Source organism: Bidens hawaiensis, unplaced genomic scaffold (genome assembly GCF_021521415.1).
Source record: "Bidens hawaiensis isolate Kalapana, Puna unplaced genomic scaffold, B.hawaiensis_p1.1 tig00028759_1, whole genome shotgun sequence".
Classification (NCBI taxonomy): Eukaryota; Viridiplantae; Streptophyta; class Magnoliopsida; order Asterales; family Asteraceae; genus Bidens; species Bidens hawaiensis.
In genome coordinates this window covers 108,620-118,368 of record NW_027494709.1, presented here as the reverse complement: position 1 = coordinate 118,368, position 9,749 = coordinate 108,620, and positions in this window count along the sequence as shown.

The window sequence follows — 9,749 nt, the reverse complement described above, 5'->3', positions numbered from 1 at the left end:
TAATTACACTTGATCAATGTCATTAGCTACTTACCTTACGAATCACGTGCTAAATAATTCCTTGAGTGATGACGTTTGTGTTTTTTATTTCGTTTTAATTATGATTGCCAAAGAACTTGTTTTGTGTTAAGGATTAAAACTTATGCTTATCTGTGACGTGTAATATATTGAGTTTGGTTATGAATGATTGTTGTGTTATGATAAAATATCGTTTTAGATAGTAGTGTTAAATAGTACGAAGTGATGCCCCTTGGAAGGACTAGACGAGACTTGGTACATCGAGGGCCTCATGGACAAGCTACCTTAATAGCTAAAACACATGAACATCACTCGGTGACTGCCAAGTCAGGAGTAAGAAGGATAACCAAAAAAAAAAAGCAAAGACGATCCAATAAAGTGCGTAGATGTAGGAAGTTGTTCCCTTACAAGAAATAAGCTAGGTTTCGGGGACGAAACCTCTTCAAGGAGGGAAGACTTGTAACATCTCTAATATTATAATAAAGAAAGTTGCGTCGAGTTGTCGTGAGATAAAAACTAATTAATATTAATAAAGAAAAGATCATGGACTTGGATTAATTAAGGTGGATTAAAGGGTAATGGGCCTTAGGTCCATGGGCTTTAAGGGATATAAATACCCCCTTAAACCATCCTAAAGCCCTAACTCCTCATTCCATCTTTCCATAATCTCTACACACTTAAAAACACACACACACACACCTCTTTGTTAATCGCGGCCGAGAGAGGAAAGGGAAAAACGAGATCGTTAGAGCGTGAGTATAAATATATCTTCCATATACAAGATATACGCAAGATCTAGAGTTCATAACCGAACTAACCGCGACCAAAAGAATCCGGCAAGGTATGTTTTGATCGTAAAGTTTACGTTTTTATGAAAGGTTAGCCTTGGAACTTGAACCTATAGTAGATCGGGTATAAACGAGTATTAAAGTAACAAACTTGATGTTAGAAACGAACTTAATAAACCCGCGGCTAGGCACGACTCGTTTAAAATAAATCTTGGATCTAGTATTGAACGTTTTAGCTTAAAGGTCGAAACTTTATGCGTTTTCGGGCCGAGTCTTATCCAAAACTGACCATGGGAAGGTTCGCAGGAATGGTTAACATCATATCGAAGGGTTACGGGTTGAACAGAGGTGTTATTGGGTTAAAAATCGAAACCCGTCGCTACTGTAGATAACTTCACCGAATACGTTCGCTTAATACTAAGTTCGCTTATACTAAGTTCGCTTGATATTAAATTCGCTTAATACTAAGTTCGCTTATACTAAGTTCGCTTAATACTAAGTTCGCTTAATACTAAGTAAAAGAAATCTGATACGATAGGACGAGTTTTGATACGTGTAACTCATATACAGTTAGCCGAGCTCACTTAAGGAAAGATTATCGGAGAAAGAAGCAGATATGAATGATTGCTTGTCGGTACGTGAACGATGATATATGTGATAGATATGAATGATTGCTTGTCGGTACGTGAACGATCTTCGGATATCGCGCGTACTGTCAGGTTATAAATAAAGATATGAATATTAAATAATATATGACTTGATCAAAAAATTTGGTTTTATTCTCAAGTGTCATTAATCTCATGTCACGAACCTAATAAAAAATATTTTCAAATTGTTTTGATTTTTTTTTGTATATGGGGAAAGACATATGATAAGAAAAAACATAAAAATATACAATATATTTTTTATAATTTCTATTAAGACATTATACCATTATTCTTTAAATATATTTTATAAAAATGAAGAAACTAGTTAGAGAAATATAATTAAAATGATTTTTAAATTTTTTAAAGAGCATTTGTCTTATACTTAATTTTTTATTTAGTTTTAAGAACATTTTAATATTTTTACATTAAAAAAACATTATATTTTTTGATTTAATATAAAAATGTTTTAGGGATGTAAGTTGTCAAATAAAATTGTTAAAGGAAGTGAAAGTATAGGGGAGGGGGTATGACAAGTAGAAGAGGGGGTACGTTTAGCCTGACCCTATATAAATCTATTTCCTGAAAATTTTATATATTGGCAGATTTGATTTCTCATATACTTGGCAATAGTCTCATCTTCGGTTTCTTTTTTGGATCCTGGATATGTTATTTGACAAAAAAATATATAATAAAAAAACCAGATCTAAAAGTGTTTCGAACTACGATTTTCAGATCTAACGTAGCCATGATACAATTTCTTCACATATTCTCTAGATCTATGCCGATGGTCACATACAGAAGATAGAGATCTGGATTTTCGAGACTAAACATTTGATTTCTCCAGATCTATTATCATATACAATGGGTGAAAAAGCGAGGGGCACAAGTACAACTTTTAGTGGGACATATGACTCATCTTTTTTGTCTGGGTATTGGGAAAACATTATGAAACCATGGCAGTAGATAGGATGTGTGAAGATACCTACCACGAGAAAATTTACACCACCGGAGCTCCGCGTGCCATTAACAACCACATAAGATCAAAATTTAGCTCCCCCACAAGCAGCGTGCAAAACCCAACACCCGCGGGCAACGGACAAACTTCGGCAAGTTAAGTACAACATCTGCGGGTCACAATAAAGCTTCCGCAAGTCAACCCCGGCTTTTGTGGATCACGTGTACGCTCTGAGCAAAGAAATGTCGGGTAAATCCAGCTTCCGCACCCACGAGCAACGTTTCGGCGGGTCAAGTCCGGCTCCCGCGGGCCACGTAAAAGCTCCGACACGATCACCGCGGGTAACATGCACGTTTCAGAAGGTGAACTCCATCCCCGCGGGTCGTTTATACTCTCCCGCGGATCAATTTCTGCTTCCCGGGCCGCGAGAAAAGCTTTGGTGTGTCAACCGCGACTTTCTCAGGTCACATGCGTGTTATGGGGAATGAACTCCAATCAACCACGGGCCAAACGAATTTTTTTTCAAAGTGGTGTGTATTTACAAAAAAAAAGGATAACGGGAAAAGTAAAAAAAAAAGGAAACTAGTGTATCCGCTGCTGTCAATAGCGGCTTAGGAAGAAACACATGTTGGATCCGCCATTGCCAATGGCGGATCAATCATTGAATGCTAATCCTTCACTGCCAATAGCGGATTAGGAGCAACACGTATACAACCCAGTTTTGTTCTGTTTTGTTCCGTTATGTTCAAACTAACCAAACTAACGAGGTTTACTAACAGAGTTACCCACCGAACTAAATTTTGTTTTTTACCTAGTTATTAGTATTTAACTACCCAACTAACATTATCGATATTTACCTACACATGCAGGCCTACATTGTTGTGTATAGGAGCTCCTGCCATCAAGACCCTACACATCACATGCATGTTTCAGCATGCATGTCTTCAAGACCCGTGAACCATTTAAAGCTGACTTGTATCACATGCATAATTCAAAGTTTCAAAGCTGTCATTGCCAATTCAAAGCTGCCATTACTGTACACATGCATAATTTCAAAGTTGCTATTAGGATTTCAGGAGGAAGAAAACGAACCAGAAAAAAATATTTTTTTTCCTAATCCGTCATTGCCAATGGCGGATTAGGTTTTCAAAAAAAATAATGTTCTTCCTAAGCCGCTATTGACATTAACGGATTAAGGGTTTTATGTTTTCTCCTAATCTGATGGTAGCAATGGTGGATTAGGAGTTGATTATTTTTTCCTTTTTTCCTTTTTCAGTATTTAAATTAAACAACCTAAGTTCTAATGCACGTCGCTGGTAGCCCAGATGGTTAAGATCAATTTTTACGGAATGGGAGGTCGCGGGTTTAAACCCCTCCCAACCCGTTTTTTGGTAACCATTCACTTATTTTTTGTAACTTTCCCCCATTAGATTTATATAATATTATTATATAAAACTAATATAATACAGTTAAAATATATTAAAATATATTATAGTGTATATTACATAAATTATTCATTAGAAACAACATACATTACGTTAATTATAAACTTCAAACTAAAAAATTTACATGTCTTAGATTAATCTATTTTGTGATGATTGTGACGAGATCCGTTAGGGTGAGTATCACAATTGTCCAAGAACTATACATTATTTTGTATGCAAGAAGCTTGATCCGGATTCTATAAAACATGCAACAGAGGATTAGGTTTTCTTTTGAACTAGGAAAAAAAACATATTTTTACTAATCCGCCATTGAGAATGGCGGATTAGGTTTTTCAAAAAAAAAAAAAAAAAAATTGTTCCTAATCCTCAATTAACAATAGAGGATTAGGGTTTTAAAAAAAATTTTCTCTTAATTTGTACATGGTATTTTCAAAGTAGTGTATAAATAGTGAGAGTAGTTGGTAAATTACTTGGTAATTCATCGACGACTATAATGGATCCTAACGTTGTGTAGCGGCTTAGGAAGAACATTCTCAATGTTCACAATCCTAACGTTGTGTAATTACTTGGTAATTCACTAGCGGATTAGGAGAAAATATGAAACCCTTAATCCGCTGCTGTCAATAGCGGGTTAGGAAGAACGTTATTTTTTTTAAAACCTAATCCGCCATTGGCAATGGCGGATTAGGAAAAAAAATATTTTTTTCTGGTTCGTCTTCTTCCTCCTGAAACCCTATTGGCAGCTTTGAAATTATGCATGTGTACAGTAATGGCAGCTTTGAATTGTCAATGGCAACTTTGAAGCTTTGAATTATGCATGTGATACAAGTCAACTTTAAATGGTTCACGGGTCTTGAAGAGATGCATGCTGAAACATGCAGTGATGTGTAGGGTCTTGATGGCAGGAGCTCCTGTGCACAATAACGTAGGCCTGCATGTGTTGGTAAAAATCAATAGTTTTAGTTAGGTAGGTAAATATTAATAACTAGGTAAAAAACAAAATTAATTCGATGGGTAACTTCGTTAGTAAACCTCGTTAGTTTGGTTAGTTTGAACATAATGGGGTTGTATACATGTTGCTCCTAATCCGCTATTAGCAGTGAAGGATTAGCATCCAATGATTGATCCGCCATTGGCAATGGCAGATCCAACTTGTGTTTCTTCCTAAGCCGCTATTGACAGCAGCGAATACACTAGTTTCCTTTTTTTTACTTTCCCAGTAATCCTTTTTTTTTTGTATATACACACCACTTTGAAAAATAATTCGGGCCAAACTCGCTGACCAACTATGTTCCCTCCGAGCAAAACAATGGCGGATTAATTCCAGCTTCCGCGTGTCGCAAGAAAACAGTTAGCAGGTCAATCCTAACTTCCGCGAACCATGCAAAAGCACGAAACAAAGTTGGTGGATCATTCTCAGCCAAGACAAGCCGCATGCGGGCTCTGGCGATTCAACTTCGCCATAGTGGGCCACATGCGCGCTAAAATATATTTGGCGTGTCACTTGTATGCTCCCGCGGATCCTCGTTCAGTGAAAAACGAGCCGCATGTGCGCTCCGGCGATTCAACTCCCACTACGTGAATATTGGCTTTTGGCCACACACATGCTCTGGGCAGTTTGCCACACCTATGTCTAAATGTGTGGCTAAAGGTTACTTTCGTCACACATTTGTTATTCGTGTGACTAAAAACGCACCTGTTAGAACTAAAAACACACCTGTTAGAATCTTTAGCCACATAAATTAAATTTTTGTGACAAAAAATCACACCTGCTGGAACCTTTAGCCACACTTTTTAAATTCGTGTGACAAAAAACACAGTTGTTCGAAACCGTTAGCCACAATTTCATAAACAAATGTGACTTTTACTAGCCAAACTTAGTAAATTATGGCCCAATATGATCTACGCTCACAGTAGTTTGATAACGATGTGGTTAAAAACTAATACATATGGCCACACTTATGGGTATATGTGACCATAGAGTATTGTTTGTTGGCCACTTATAAGTTCTATGTGTGGCTAAAAGTTAATGTTGACAGCAAACAAAACGTGTGACCGCTAGTAGTTAATGGCCACACTTTGATTGTTTCATATGTGGCTAAAAGCTTATACATATGGCCACACTTACGGGTTTATGTGACCACAAAGCATTATTTCTTAGCCACTTATAAATTTTTATGTATGGCTAAAAGCTAACAGTTACATTAAAACAAAAGTGTGACTATTGATAATTAATAGCCACATTCTAATTCTTTTGTGTGACCAACCAGACATCCACCCTTCAGTAACCAATCTGAACCCTAATCCATCACCTGCTGCTAATACTTTCATCACTCATTAACATCGATTGAAGCTCATCTTGGTTAGGTAGGTGATTTATACTTTAATTTTGATAAATTTGGGTGTTCGAGGGCTTTAATGGATATTGCGCCATATGAACTTGTTACTTGTCTGTAGTATTTCGTGAATGTAAGCAATTAGGTATTGGATTCAATCGATTAGTATTCGTTCTAATTTAAACAATCGTGATACAAGTTACAAGAGACGTTTTTGAATCTTTACTTTTTATCATTGTTGGATTTATATTTTCTAACGGGGGTTTTTAACATGATTAATTAGAACCCTAGAGATGTCATAAACATGTTAGGGTTTGAGTTTTGTTGAGAACAGTTGGCTGACAGATTCGTTCTCGTTTATTGATTGGTCTATAACTCGCTGTTAAACGATGATTATTGAACGATTGTTGATTTTAGGATATAGTATTACGAGTCTAGTTTCCATAAAGGTAAATTTGGTAATTTTCGGATGAGTTTTGAATACATTTTATGATTTTACAAAAACATATGTTAAAGCTGATTCCGGGAGTTACATTCTGGTCCATTTTTGGGACACCATAACTCCCTAATGACAAACCCAAACGGGTTGGTTCCACTTCTGGAACTTAGTATTATGCATTTAAAAGATAACCCAATTAGTCTTACACAATTTGGTTTAATAAGTTGATAGAACCATTAAATTAGTTTTTGTTGCGTAATCTGCTGAACTGTTAGTACTTATCTGTAATGGTTGAATTATTGTGAGTTTTCTATGCATGAGAAGAATATAATAAAAATTGTTTCAGAAACCTGATTCATATATCCTACTGTGATAAATGCTGTAGAATTTATCCTTAGTGTTTTCTTTGTGAATAAAATCAGTTTGTACATGCCAGAATCTGTCTCATGAACTAAATGATCATAAGTTAAGTTGTATGATGAATATTTGGTTGCTTTGTGACAGGTGGTCCATGAGACAACCCTTAAGTGGTTTAAGTTCGTTTATAATCATCCGTTTAATCGGTTTATCATGTTGAATTAGATGACTGCATTTACTCATATATTTGCAGGTAGGAGAAGCTAGATGATGAAATTACGAGAACGTAGGCGAAAACGGCGAAGAAAACGAAGTTGAAACGAGAAAGATATGAAGAAAACAAGAACTTGAGCAAGTGTTCCACCGTGACCCACAGTCAACCTAGCTCAAAAACAACAGTTTACACCGTACCGTGGATTCTTGGACCACCGTGGAGGGACCGTGACACACAGTGTGAACCGTGGGCCACAGTCCGGGAGCTGTAACATCCGTTTTTCTTTGTTTTTAAGCCGTTTTTCATGGTCTTTTCACATATCTTCCATTCTAGACACCCTAAGAACGATTTTTGGAGTATAATAACAATACTTTGGTGATTGTAATCATTCATTTGGGATTATGATTCGTAAGATTATCTTAATTGATGTGATGATTAATCAAACGATGTGTGGCTAGTACTCTTTGTATTCTCTCCCGAATTGTAAGGGTTTTAATTGATTACTTGTTATTCGTTTATGTTATTTGTGGGATAGTCTTTTGATTCTATGATTAGATTGCTATGGTGATAATGAGTTTGATTAGTAATTGTTAGTGTAGTGTAAATTCGTGTTCTTGACTATCCGTTCTTGGTGTCATAGGCAATCGAGATTTAGTAGAAGATAATTAGGGTTAACAATACTAAACTGATTATTGAGTGACAACCTTGCGTTCTTGTAATCCAAGTACTTAGTCCTCTCTTATCACATCCAAACGCATTTTCACGAACTATAATTGTGTAGTTCATCTCACAAGTAAACATTAACTTTATCAACATTGGAAACCTGATATCGGGAGAGAGCATTCTTTCTTATATTATTAAAACTCGTTTATTGTTTTAGGACTTTGCCATGATATGATGTGTGGATACATTTAAGGACTTTGGTACTGTTGACATTACTTATTATCACCAAAGATTTGTCGGGTCAAGTTTGTGTTTGTGTGTGAGTACAAACGTGGGTCTTAGAGTCATGTGTTGTTGAACATATTTTCATAACTTAAAACACTTGTACTAGGTAAAAACGAGCTAAAGTGCTGATTTTTTATTTCTAAATTACTGCAAAATTGGTCAAAACGCGTTGAAACGACCTGTTAAGTGCCGAAACGAGCTGTTGAGTGCTGAAACGGACCGAAAAATCGCTAAAACGAGCTGTTTAACATGCTGTTTGTTGTAAAAACGAGTTGCTAAGTGCTGAAACGAACTGAAAACTCGCTGAAACAAGCTGTTTAACATGTTGTTTGTTATTAAAACGAGCTGCTAAGTGCTGAAACGAACTGAAAACTCGCCGAACGAGCTTTTTAACATGTTGTTTGCTATAAAAACGAGCTGCTAAGTGCTGAAACAAACTAAAAATTGCTTAAACCAGCCAACACGAGTGTTTGTACTCGACGAGTTAGGTTTCGGTTTAGGCTCATTTCTAAATTTTTTTATGCTGAACGTTGACATGGGAGAGAACGTTATAGTTTTTTTTTTTTTTTTTTTTTTTTTTTTTACTTTTGTCGTTTTTAACGACCCGAAACCCGTTTATACTCGTTCCGACCTTGACCCATTTTGACCCGGTCCCGTTATGACCCGAACCTTTTGACCCTGACCCGTTCCGACCCTAACTCGTTCCGACCCATAACCCGTTTCGACCCAACCCAACCCATTTGCCACCCCTAAGTTTAGTGTATATCGACGGGTTAGGCGAGTTGTAACTCTTAAGACACAATTTAAAAAAATATTCAAAAATAATAATAAAAAATCATAAGTCTAAATATAAATAAAAAAAACGGAAAAGGTAAAAGCATTTCCTCCGTTGTCATTGTTAAAAAAAACAACCTGAAACCCGTTTTGACCCGTTCCGACCTTGACCCATTTTGACCCGGACCCGTTATGACCCGAACCTTTTGACGCTGACTCGTTTGGACACGAACCATAACAACCCTTTTTTTAATTTACCCGTTCCGACCCTGACCCGTTTCGACCCAACCTAACCCATTTGCCACCCATATGTTTAATGTATATCGACCGATTAGGCGAGTTGTGTCTCTTAAGACACAATTTAAAAAAATATTCAAAAATAATAATAAAAAATAAGTCAAAATATAAATAAAAAATAAAAAATTAAATAAACTAAAACATTTCCTCCATTGTCCTTGTTAAAAAAAACGACTCGAAACCCGTTTTGACCCGTTCGGACCTTGACCCATTTTGACCCGGACCTATAATGACCCGAACCTTTTGACCCTGACCCGTTTCGACTCGAACCATAACAACCTTTTTTTAATTGACTCGTTCCGACACTGACCCGTTTCGACCCATAACCCGTTCTGACCCATAACCCGTTTCGACCCAACCCAACCCATTTGCCACCCCTATGTTTAATGTATATCGACAGGTTAGGCGGGTTGTACCTCTTAAGACACAATTTAAAATTATATGCATAATGGGCCATTATAGATTTCAAGGCCCAATATGGTCCATTAGGACATGTCTGAATTGTTTCTGTCTATTATGGTCTAATATGAC